General features: G+C 40.9%; 1 long non-coding RNA gene across 1 annotated transcript; it reads right to left on the reverse strand.

Annotated features, from left to right (window-relative positions):
- Window positions 1-1,744: 1,744 nt before the first annotated feature.
- LOC131006855 (uncharacterized) lies at window positions 1,745-3,908 on the reverse strand. Its single transcript, XR_009095794.1, has 3 exons — window positions 3,819-3,908; window positions 3,469-3,674; window positions 1,745-3,387 (listed from the first exon to the last, which is right to left on the reverse strand). It is a non-coding gene; the product is annotated as an uncharacterized LOC131006855 (long non-coding RNA).
- Between the last annotated feature and the right edge of the window lie 7,733 nt (window positions 3,909-11,641).

Genomic DNA, 11,641 nt, shown 5'->3' on the forward strand with positions numbered 1-11,641 from the left:
TGTGTCGTGGTATGACGCGGTGAGTGTCCTCATATCATTCGCTTCTCCTCAAGGCAAAGGTTTTCTCGGGTCTACGCCAGGTCCTCCTGGGAGGTTCTCTTCTAAGCTCCTCCAGTATCCCTTCCTCTTGATCAGAATTTCCATTAATTTATGTTTCTTGCTCGCGCCCCCTCAATTCAGTCTCCAGGGTTTTCAATTGGCTTTTCAGAAATGATATCTTCTCCTTCAACTTGGAGTTCTCATTTTGAGTTCCCTGATTGGGTCGTGGGGTAGTTCGACTACTTGAGTAACCCACATCCTCCAGTTGCACGCTATCAGTAATAAATTTTTGCTTATTCTTTCCTCTCCCATCTTCAGTGTGTTCAGCTCCCCTCTGAGTGATTAGTTTCGAGGTATTGATATCCTCAGCTCCTTTTCCCTGCGTAGGTATCAGGGTGGTTTTGTTGTAGGCAATCGGTCCTTCATCCTGTGGGACTGCGGGTGTGAGATTGGCGGGTGGCATTCCCATGAATTGACGCATAGCAGCATAGTTCAGCATAGCCATTACTTGTTCCGTCATAGTAACATTAAGAAGTCCAGGTGTAGGCATAGTAACTGTATTAGCCTGCGCTGCCGTCTTGTTAAGTGACTGCGCTGTTTCAGGAATGACATTATTAGTCGTGGCAAACCCAGGTGGTGTCAGCTCTGAGAAGTCAAAGCCTTTAGTGGAAGAGATCCCCGCTTTCTTGCTACCAGTATTATCGACGACTGCTTCGAAGTCCTTAGTGAGGTCGTGTTGGGGTTCATTAGTTCCCATAGTTAGTACCTGTTGAAAAACAACAAAAATAGAAGAATCAAGTTAATTGATCTCGAACAGAGTCTGCACAGTACTCCGGCACGGGGTGTAATGTTCCATCTAATATTGAATCTTCGTAATATTAGGGTTCACTAAGCCCATAAAAAGCCCCAGCATAATAAAGCCTCTTAGAAAACCCACGAACTTCGGCCCATATTATAGTTTCGAGATCAAACGTACAGACTTATGAAAAATAGATAGACAAGCAGGTCCGCTCCGAAGAACATTCACGTAAGATATCAGATTCATCTGGGAAATATACCCAGGGGACTTATCGCTAACAGGATGATACGAAACGCTGAGAAAACCCGAAATCATTAACCCCCCGACGAGAACATCAGCCACATTAACTCATCCAGCAAGAAGATCGTTAGTCCAGTCACGATAATTATAGAGAAATTAAAACATTAGCCACAAATTACACTCAAGCAACCAAAGTGAAATTGACAGTCATGGGACCATAAAAAATTCGCCCAGGGATAGAACATACACGGTTTTTCAAGCAAATTTACAAGGAAAACATGAAGAATTCCACAAACTCAACATGTTATCCAAAATTTTCAGCATCATAAGAGCATATCATGCAAGACATTGACGAAAACTATGATTCAGATACCCATGTAGGGAACACGCATATACGCCACAAATCCACACTGAACATTGGAGAAAAATCGAGGAACATGAAGAAACACAAGAAAAAACTCAAAAAATTAAGAAGAATCAAGAAGAAGAACATAATCCAGAACACAGAACTCACGCCTTAGCCTCATTTTTCCCACAGACGGCGCCAGTTGGTAAAGCATGAAACCAACACCTAAATCTAAACACTCATAACAAGACATAAAATCGACCTGTTGGTGCGAGAGTCTCAATGTAAACTTCGAACTTCAGGAAACTTCAAAGAACACTTAAAGTAAATATGGCTGCTTCTATTATAATTGCCAGAGAGAGCATTACAGAGGAATACATGGGTATTTATAGAGATTACAAGGGCAAAGGGTATGAAGGTCTTTTGACATTTCTCACGTACTCTGCATGTACCGATGAGGGCGGCGATCACTGTCTAATAGGCTATATTATTCTAACTAACTTACAGCTCTTTAATCTAAGCATAGCGAGTTGATACTGCGCTGGCGGAAGTCTTGAATGTCTGCGCAGGCATGCATTATTCTTTCAGTGAGATTCGTCATGTTGGTTCTTTCAGTGTGACTGCGCTGTCAGGCCAGGTTCTAAAGGCTCCGCTTGCTTCTCCAATTATCCTTGACGTGGCGGCGCTCCCACTCATGCCGCGCAGGATCTGCTCCTTTATACTTTAGTTCGTGGAGATGACTCATATACCTGCATAATCAGCGCAAGTCTGATATTAGTAATCACAGACATAAATATATAGTCATCTTTTGACTATACAGGCAATTATAGCTGCGCAAGTTAATATATCTGCGCTGTCAATGCACTCTGTTCTACATGAGTATGGGTACGAGTAATCATTATTTCACGTGTCTGCGATGATGAGGTTCTTATCCCTCATCAGATAGGAAAGCAAGCACGATGCTTTCGTGTTGCCCATCTTTCGCCACAGCCCCACTTCATGTTTCTCTTTCACCCTGGATTTGTTCAACAGTGGTTGTATGCTATAGCCGCCGTGACAAAAGTTTTAGGAGAGCAGCTAGGAAAAAAGTACCCGATTCAGAGCTTGAATGGGATCCTCCATTCTCCAATGAGTATTTTCGACTCACCAACTGACAAGCCGCGGGATAAAAATAGTTTTCGCTACAGTCTTCGACTCTCTTGTAACAACAGAGCATAAGACGTCGTCGCTACAAATTCACTCAACCACTGCATTGGATATCCACTTCACCAAAGCAAAGGTCCCTAAGATAGAACTAAATCACAACTAGGTACCACTGTTCGCCTCACTCTCAGAAGCGGTGAAAGAGGCTTTGAAGATCAAGGGCAACAGCTGACCCTACACCCTCAAAAGCGCAAACACACGAGAACTCCCTAAATTCTATGACAACACATCATCAGCAACATCAACACCAAGTCAACAGTGGCTACAAGAGGACATCTACTAGGCCATCCGCTCTCTTCTCTTTCAAAACACAAATAGCGCTGTCGATGCAACCTATCAACATCAATTTTGCTTTGGGTAGTTTTGTAAAATATATTATATGGATGGATAGTTTTGTAAGACATGTTATTAAAGTGGGTAATTTAAATTCCAACCTTTTTCTTTAATTCATCTATGCATTCAGTATGCATCAGTACTAGACAGAAGAATTAATTTAATTGCATCTGTTTGAAAAATCTAGTTTCTATAACTAAAATCTTATAGAATCTTGACAGCACATACGTAATTCCTCTTCGAAAGAATACTTTTTAGAATTCATCAGGGCCCAACAAAATCCAAAGAATTGTTGTATTCAATAAAATCCCGCAACTTAAACTAAAATTGCAGTTCCCTTTACATGTCAGCTCCAAAAATGAGCTTGACACTCAATTTGTTAAAATCTGCGACTCCAATAATTGGAAGATATTCTTTCACACGAGATCTGCATAAAGCGAAAATAAAACATTAAAATTGCTTATCGTAGCCTATCAAAATATAGAAATAGAAGCATCAACAAAGTCACTGATCATTCACAAGCATTTAATCTGCCTTCCTCACTACATTGAGAACAAGAGGTTTTCCTTCATGCCATTTACCAATTATAAAGCCAAATATCACTCAATAATTCTCCGCATAAGATGAAATACAAGTACAGACCTCGGTTCGGTAAGCTCCGGCGCATAAATTCAACTTAACCGGGCTTTGATCTTTGTTATAAGAAACAGTTACCTGTTTCAATCATGATCAGATATCCAAACAAACGTAGATTTTAGTTGTATGAAAATTTAGCTCCGGCGGCGGAAGCTAACGGAATTGCAATATACAATCACACACACACACACACACACTGACACACACACACAGTGTGCTTACAGAGGTGGGGGTGGCGGACGGCAGTGGCGCAAGGAGATGAGGAAGACTAGTTAGGAGCCTAGGGCTTTTAATTTGGGGAGGAAAAATATTAAGGATTTTAGTTTAATTTTACCGGGGCAAATCCTACTCGGAATATTTGGGAAATATTTACCGAGAACAATTTACCGAGGCAAAAAATCCCTCGGTACTTTAAAAATATAATTTATAATTAAATTTAATTTGTATAATATAATTTAATCATTACCGAATGAAATTTTCTCTCGGTAATATTTTAACTCGATAATCCCTTGATAAATTGTCGGTATATTTAAAAATACATTATTTCTCGAAAAACTCTCGCAAAATACTCGATAATTTTCGAGAGAAGATATTTTGTCGAAAATTCCTTGGTAAAAAAATATTTTTTTTGTAGTGGATGCAGTCCATAATTATAGTCGTGAATGAAAATTCCGCATTAATTAATTCCCAAAAAAGACATGTAATAAGGGTAGGACAACATCCATATATTATAGCAAAATAAATCTTATTCTACGTGGCATCGTATAATCATTCCATTCTAATTTTCCTCAATTCTCATTCATTCTTATTTATTTATATATTTCTAATCAATTTTTACATTATAGCAAAATAAATCATATCCTACGTGGCATCGTATAATCACTTCATTCTAATTTTCCTCAATTCTCATTCATTCTTATTTATTTATACATTTCTAATCAATTTTTACATTTAAAAACTATTAAATAATCATATAAATTATAGATAAATTCTATACTATTAAATAATCGTATAAAACTATTAGATAAAGTATGTACTATTAAATAATTGTATAAAATTATTAGATAAATCCAACATATCCATTTAATTATAAATCCTACATATCCATTTGATTATCGGAACCCAGCCAAATTAAAACACATTAGCACTTCGAGGGTCCATTCGTCTATTTTCAAACGCCTGAAATCTCTTCCAACCTCATACCAACTTTTCTTATATATATAAACTCAATGACCAACAAGAACTCATCATGTTTCACTGTCACAACCCAAAATCATTTTATTTTCTTTATTATTTTTATTTGAAACTATTAAATTTTTTAAATTATAAAGTGTTGGAAAAAAAATATTTTATTTATTGAATTTATGTTAGTCTAGTCGTGCCCCTAGTTAGAAAAATAACTTTAAAAATCAATAAAAATAAATTTACATGTACGAATAAATTTTTTGTAGTAATAAATGTTTATCTATATAATCATTTAATCTCCATACTTAAATGTATGTATTTAAGTTTAGTACTAAACATGAATTTAAAACCGATAAGTGAATAGTATATTTGATTATATATATATATGGTTATCCAAAAAGTTATACTCCCTCCGTCCCAATAATCTTGTCCCACTTTCCTTTTTGGGTTGTCCCAATAATCTTGTCCCATTTCCTTTTTTGGAAAAATTTAGGGTTTGATTAGTTAATTAAACATCATCCTAATTAAGGCTAAAACAAAGCGGCCCACCCCTTCATCCACAGATCACGCACACACACCAGCACAGTCGCCTCTTTCTTCCACAAAATTCCGTCACCATTCCTCTCCGGGCGGCGTCAGCCGCGCCTGAATCCGGTGAACCGAGCCTCTTTCAGCTACCCTCTTCTGCAAATTTCGAGCCCTAGCTTCTCCTAGAAACCTTAAACTACATCGACGTCGCCTCCCCCCTTTCCCCTCTGTAAATCCGCCGATCTGCACAGATCTAGTCGAGTCCAGTTGGGTAGGTGTTGCTCTTGTTGAGTTGAGTCGATGGAGGCGCGGTTGTCGCTGGAGTCAGGGGGGAGAGGTCCGACGAAGGCGGTGGCTCGGGCGGCCGTCCGAATCGAACGAAGGGAAGAAATAGACTGGAGATTTGAGGCTCGGCGACGGAGGCGGCCTTCTGGTCATGCGGTCGCCGGATTTCGGGCAGGGGAGATTTGGGATGTTAGGGCTCCGATTTAAGGTGACTCTTTTGCCGTTCAGAATCGGAGCAAGAGAGAGAGGGATTTTCATATTCGGCTAGAGAGATGGGGGATGAGAGACAGGGGGTGAATGGTGGATGGATGGAGAGAGGCGGCGATGCGGCTAGTCGCCGTGCCGACGCCGGGGAAGGAGGCGGCGCAGGTGTGGCTCCGCCTACTATTGCCGTCGCCGGGAAAGTGAGTGGTGAACCGAGAGAATGACAGAGAGGGAGCTCAGAGAGTGCCGAGAGAGAGACATGTTTGGTGAGGGGTTCAGCTTGAGGAGGGAGAAACAGGGAGAAACAAGGATAATTAGCTATACTTAATTTTTTCTTAAACATTTGGGCTTTCTACTTTGCAACACTAATTTAACACTCCTTAATCTCCGTGCCCAAAAGAAATGGGACATGATTAATGGGACGGAGGGAGTATATAGGTATTACATGCACGCACCCTACGTGGCTTATTTCTAAGCTAATGAAAGCAAGCCTATAAGCTACCCTATAAGGTTTACTCATCAAACCTATACATTTTTTAAATTTATATTTTGACACTATAAATAGAGATGCATTGAGTTATATTTTCGACCATCAAGCATAAACTTAACAGCTTTGATACATTTAGGTATATTTACTGTTTTCACTATATATTATTATTATTATTATTATTATTATTAAATCATATTTTTTTTAGTTATTACTTTATGCTTAATTTTATGGGACTAGGTGCGGCACGACTATGACGTTGACTTTGATTTGAATTACTCAAGTTAATTTTCAAAGCTCAAGTTTCAGGTGTGTGATTTATTTCAATACATACTCGTGGTTAATTATTGTCCATTTTAATATTATGTGTTTACCATATGTGAGTTAAATTATATATCGCTAGGGGCCCGTTGAATGGGTCCAGGACGGAAAGGTCCTTGGTATGCCATAATGCGATTCATTGTAAAAGTTAAGGTTGCAACCATTATATTATCGCCAGGGGCCCGTTGAATGGGTCCAGGACGAAAAGGTCCTTGGTATGCCACCGTGCGAGCAAATGTTATGATCATATGTGTTTCCATTTTATTAACGTGGACAATGATTGCATGTTCCCACACTGAGTGTACCCTGTATGCTCATCCCATATTTAACATTTTCAGGTTTTAAAGGTTAGAGGCACATGGAAGGTCGAATGGTGAGTCAAATATTTTGAATTTAGTTTTACTTAAAAATGTTATGTTTAGTAAAGTATTTTAAAGGGTTAATTCTCTCTAAATCCTTAAACTATAGTCATTTTCCGTTTTTTCCCTCAATCTTTGAACTTCCCAAAAAAAACCACCAACTATTGATTTTTCCTAATTTTCCCATGACGGAATTTCCGGCCAAATTCGATCACACGTGGAATCGAAATTAAGTGACGTGGACACGCCGGATTGTTAATAAAATGACGTAGTATCTATTATACATAAACGACATCGTTCCGTGCTTGTTATTCTTCAATTTGTCACCGTTCTGCCACAGCCACCACCTTCTTCTCAAAGTCTGATCGCTGCCGCTCATCTCCTCTAAAAAACCGGCAGACTACCGCCTTCATCCCTGTCTGTTACAGATTCCTCTGACGACCGCTCTCCTCAAAGGCTCCGCACTCCCAAGATCCGACCTGAGAACCCTTCTCTCTGACCCACGTTTTCAGAGTTGCAGCTAGGGTTTTGCCCACTCTTCGCACCGCCTAGGGTTTGCACTGTAAATAGCAGCGCCGCCCTGACCTGCCTCATCCGGTGAGCGTCTGTCTCCCAGTCACACCGCCTAACGCCCCGAGCCTCTTCAAATTTGTTATCTGAAATTTGGTATCTGAGTGGAGGAAGAGGGAGGAGGGGGGGCGAAGTGGGGTTTCAAACGTAGGTTTTCAATTGGCGCCAGGAATCGAGTGGAGGAGAGGGGAAGGGGGGAGGAAGTGGCGGCGGTGGGGGATGGGGGAAGGGGGAGAGTCGATGGAGGTCCCAAAAAACGTCGGCCCTCAAGCTGGCGCCGCCTGAGCTCGCTCGCCGCTTTTGAAATTCTGGCAGAGTCGACGCCGCTCTTCGGCTTGTGTCGTCTCCTGGAAATTGCCGTCCCCAGAATCTGGGCGGTTGTGGCGATGAGAAAGAGAGGGGAAGCCAGACGGGGGGAGTGGGGGAAGGGGGATGGGGGAAGAGAGAAAGAGAGTGACGTGGGAGGGGGAGGAGTGACGTGTGAGGGGGAGGGTGGGTGTGATTTGCCACGTATAGGGTGATTTGGCATTAATAACGCCACACAGGAAAATTCTGACTTCTGATTTGGCCGAAAATTCGTCATGGGAAAATTAGGAAAAATTGAAAGTTAGGATTTTTTTTGTGGGAAGTTCAAAGATTGAGGGAAAAAACGGAAAATAACTATAGTTTAAGGATTTAAAGAGAATTAACCATATTTTAAAATAAGATATTTATTTCATTATTTTTATATGTTGGGAAATTTATGGAATATCCTAATCCTTATTTTGATGATACCAAAATCCATAGGCCTTAATTGTAATAGACTAGAACTGTTTGAACTCAAGTGTTAGAGTTCATTTCTAGTTTAGTTTGTTGTTCTGAAGACTGAAGACTGAAGTTACCAACTGAAGTATCAGTTGAAGAATCAGTCCGGAATTGATTACTTAATGCGTGCCACGTGGATTCAGCAGACTGATACTAAAGTCAAGTATCAGTTAAACATTCTTCCTCGGACTGAACCTCCAACGTTCAAAGGAAGCCACGTACTCCAAAAGTACAGCCGCATTAAATGCAGAGATCTCAGGATCATCCCTCTCTGCAGAGGTCATTCCTAGTTGGTGGCTACTTTGTCAGAGACGTCGCATCTCCTGCTCTTCAACATAGCCGTTCTCACCAAACAAGGAACCTCGAAGATTGAAGCCTCAGCCCAAATTCAAAAGCTCTCCAACGGAAGAAATCTTGAAGACGTTCTCCGCCAACGGATCTATTCAAGACCTCTCCTATAAATAGCGCTCGAGGATCACTTCAATCTTCACCAATTCAACGACATAAGCTGAAACTCTGCCAAAATTGTTTCTCAGCCAAAGCTTAACCTCTCCAAAGCTTGAATCGAAGAAGAGAATACCAAAGCCAAAAATCAGTCACTGCTGATTACATAAATTCTCTTAGACCTTAGGCAAACCTCTGTTTACCCAAAGCCTAGGTCAAAAACTAACTCCGAAGAACTTGTTCTTTGAAGTTTAGTTGGCAAGATTTCAAACCTCCCTTCGACAGATAGAATCGAGTGTTGAGTTGAAAAGGAGTTCAGGAAGGTACACTGACTCCGTGAGATCCTAGTGCAAGGAGTGAGAAATCCAACGCGAGTGAAGCGTTGGTACTAAAAATTGGATCTTTAGTTGGTTCGGTTGTGTGCACCCGGCTAAGCACACAGATAGGTTTGCAGTGCACCAGTTAAGCACTTGCGGAATGAAGTTGTTGGTCTGATCAACCAACCGTGGATGTAGGAAGGTTTTTCCGAACTACGTAAAAATCTTTGTGTCATTTACAGCTTTCAGTTTTACATTCTTACTTGTGTTCTTTCAATTGACAAAACTAAATACTGACTAAATGCAAAGAGAAACCTAAGACTAACAACGTGCTCAACCGAGGCTATTACGAAACAAAGTTATTTCCGTTACGTATGTTATCAGTCTGACTGATCTATCCTCTGATAGTCAGGAAGATTTGTAACATCTCTATTTTAGCAAACTCGACTGAAGCCTTAACGTGCATCAGTTAAGTTCCAGTGACTTAACTGATAACTCTTTACTGAAGAGTATTTCAGTATCAGTCGTCAACCCTGTTCGGTCAAACTCCTTTCAGTCAACAACGTCTAAGTTTGCGTGTAAAGTTTCGTTTGATCTCTATCTTGAGATCCCTCTGATTTAGACGATAAAAATAGCCTATAGGTGTATTCCCCCCCCTCCCCACCATACACCTATTCGAGACCCTCCGGACCTAACAATTGGTATTAGAGCAGGTTGTTCGCAAGAACATTTTGTTTCTGATTAGGTTCTAATTGAACTAGATCTTTTTTGTCAAAGGTCTCGAAAAACTTTTCTTTTTCTAAAAGTGCTTGCTATTTGCTCTATCTGTTGTGACCTGTTCTCTCTTTTTTTATGGAGACTAACCACAACAGATTATCATCTCTACCTATGTTTAATATGGATAAATACGACATATGGAAGTTTCGGCTTGAAAACTTCCTCACCGCCCAACATTGCCGAATATGGGAAGTCATCACCAACGGACCAATCATCATCACCGAAACTGTCAAAAGAGTTCCCGTTGATCCAGAACGGGATCCATACGATGAGGTCCAGATCAAGCAGAAGGCAGACTTCACCACAGAAGACAGGAAGCAAGATGAGCTAGACAACCTCGCCAAAAGCATCATCTCCGACACAGTTCCAGACAAGCATGTCACCAAGATCATCAAGTGCAAAAGTGCAAAGGAGATGTGGAACATTTTGAAAGAATATGCGTAGGATCCGAGGAAATCAAGGAGAACAAGCTGTCCATAGCATGCCAGAAGTTCGACTCATTCCTCATGCTCAAGAATGAATCTGTCGACGAGATGGAACTCAGATTCAATCAGATCCTGAATGAAGTTCAATCCATCTCGAAGGACAAGTACACTCAACGAGAAATCAACTTGAAAATTCTTCGAGCACTGTCGCGAAGAGATTGGCAGATCTATTCAGTCGCTCATCAGAACAAGCCTGGATTCAGTCAGCTCCCGACAAACAGCTCTTCTCTGACCTCTTGGCAATGAGTTCGACATCCAGAGAAATCTTGGAATCAAGAAGGCTGGAGGATCAGACGAAGATGGTCCATCAACCTCAAGAGGAGTGATGCGTCTTCGACTTTTGGGCCATTTGGCCCTGTTTTTCTCTTTGTTTGTGTCAGTTCAGGTCCTGTCCAGGGAAAAAATGAAGTTGTTGAGGAAGGAAGTGTCCCAGTAGAGCGGAAACAGAAGGAATGTGGTTGGAATGGGGCATTACCAGCCCAGATTGCAATGTTATGTTTTACCAGCATGGGAGCCTAGGCGCAAGTACCTCTCAAGTCTAACTTAGGGATGGGAACCCGAAGCAAACCCACCTGGTAATGAGTCAAACCGAGCGAAGCAATTCGGTCTGACCACTACAATGCGAAGCAGACAGCCGAAGCCAAGAATGGAAAGTAAATCCCGAGGATTTGGAGGGAAAGGAGGCAGAAGAAAGAAGAAGAAAGAGTTTAGAAGAATCTAGAGAAAGGGAAAGGTTGACTAAAGCATGCAGCTGGAAGCTATCTTTCAATCGAATCAATCAAGGATTGAGCTAAAGAAGGAAAGAGATCTCGATGAAGATATGAAGCTGGCGCAGCTAGGGTTAGACCTACACCCCTCGGCAGTATATAAAAGATTGATGATGTATGGCGTGAAGAAGCTCTTGGCACTTTGGAACTCTCGTTTTATTTAGTTTATTACTCTAAATCCTGCCGAGTGTGGCATTAAAAACAGTTTACATTTCCAGTACTTTATCATTTTCTTCCCGTTTTCCATTCGAACAAGATTAAGGCTCGTGGCCTTAGGTATTATTTCTATTATTCAAGTATTTCCCTTTTGTTATATGATGTGTTTAATTCATTTTGCATACATGATTTTGGCTATGTGTGAGTAGTTCATTCGGTGAGGTTTTAGGGTGGAAATAATTGTTGTCAACATGTAAACATTCGAGAGGTATTTGTCTTTCGGTTGAGTTCGTAGTTCCGGAAGGATCTGTTCGAAACCATGGACAGTAGGGGCTTAACGGGTGATCTCCGTTCGG

The sequence above is a fragment of the Salvia miltiorrhiza genome, chromosome 1 (genome assembly GCF_028751815.1).
Source record: "Salvia miltiorrhiza cultivar Shanhuang (shh) chromosome 1, IMPLAD_Smil_shh, whole genome shotgun sequence".
Lineage (NCBI taxonomy): Eukaryota > Viridiplantae > Streptophyta > Magnoliopsida > Lamiales > Lamiaceae > Salvia > Salvia miltiorrhiza.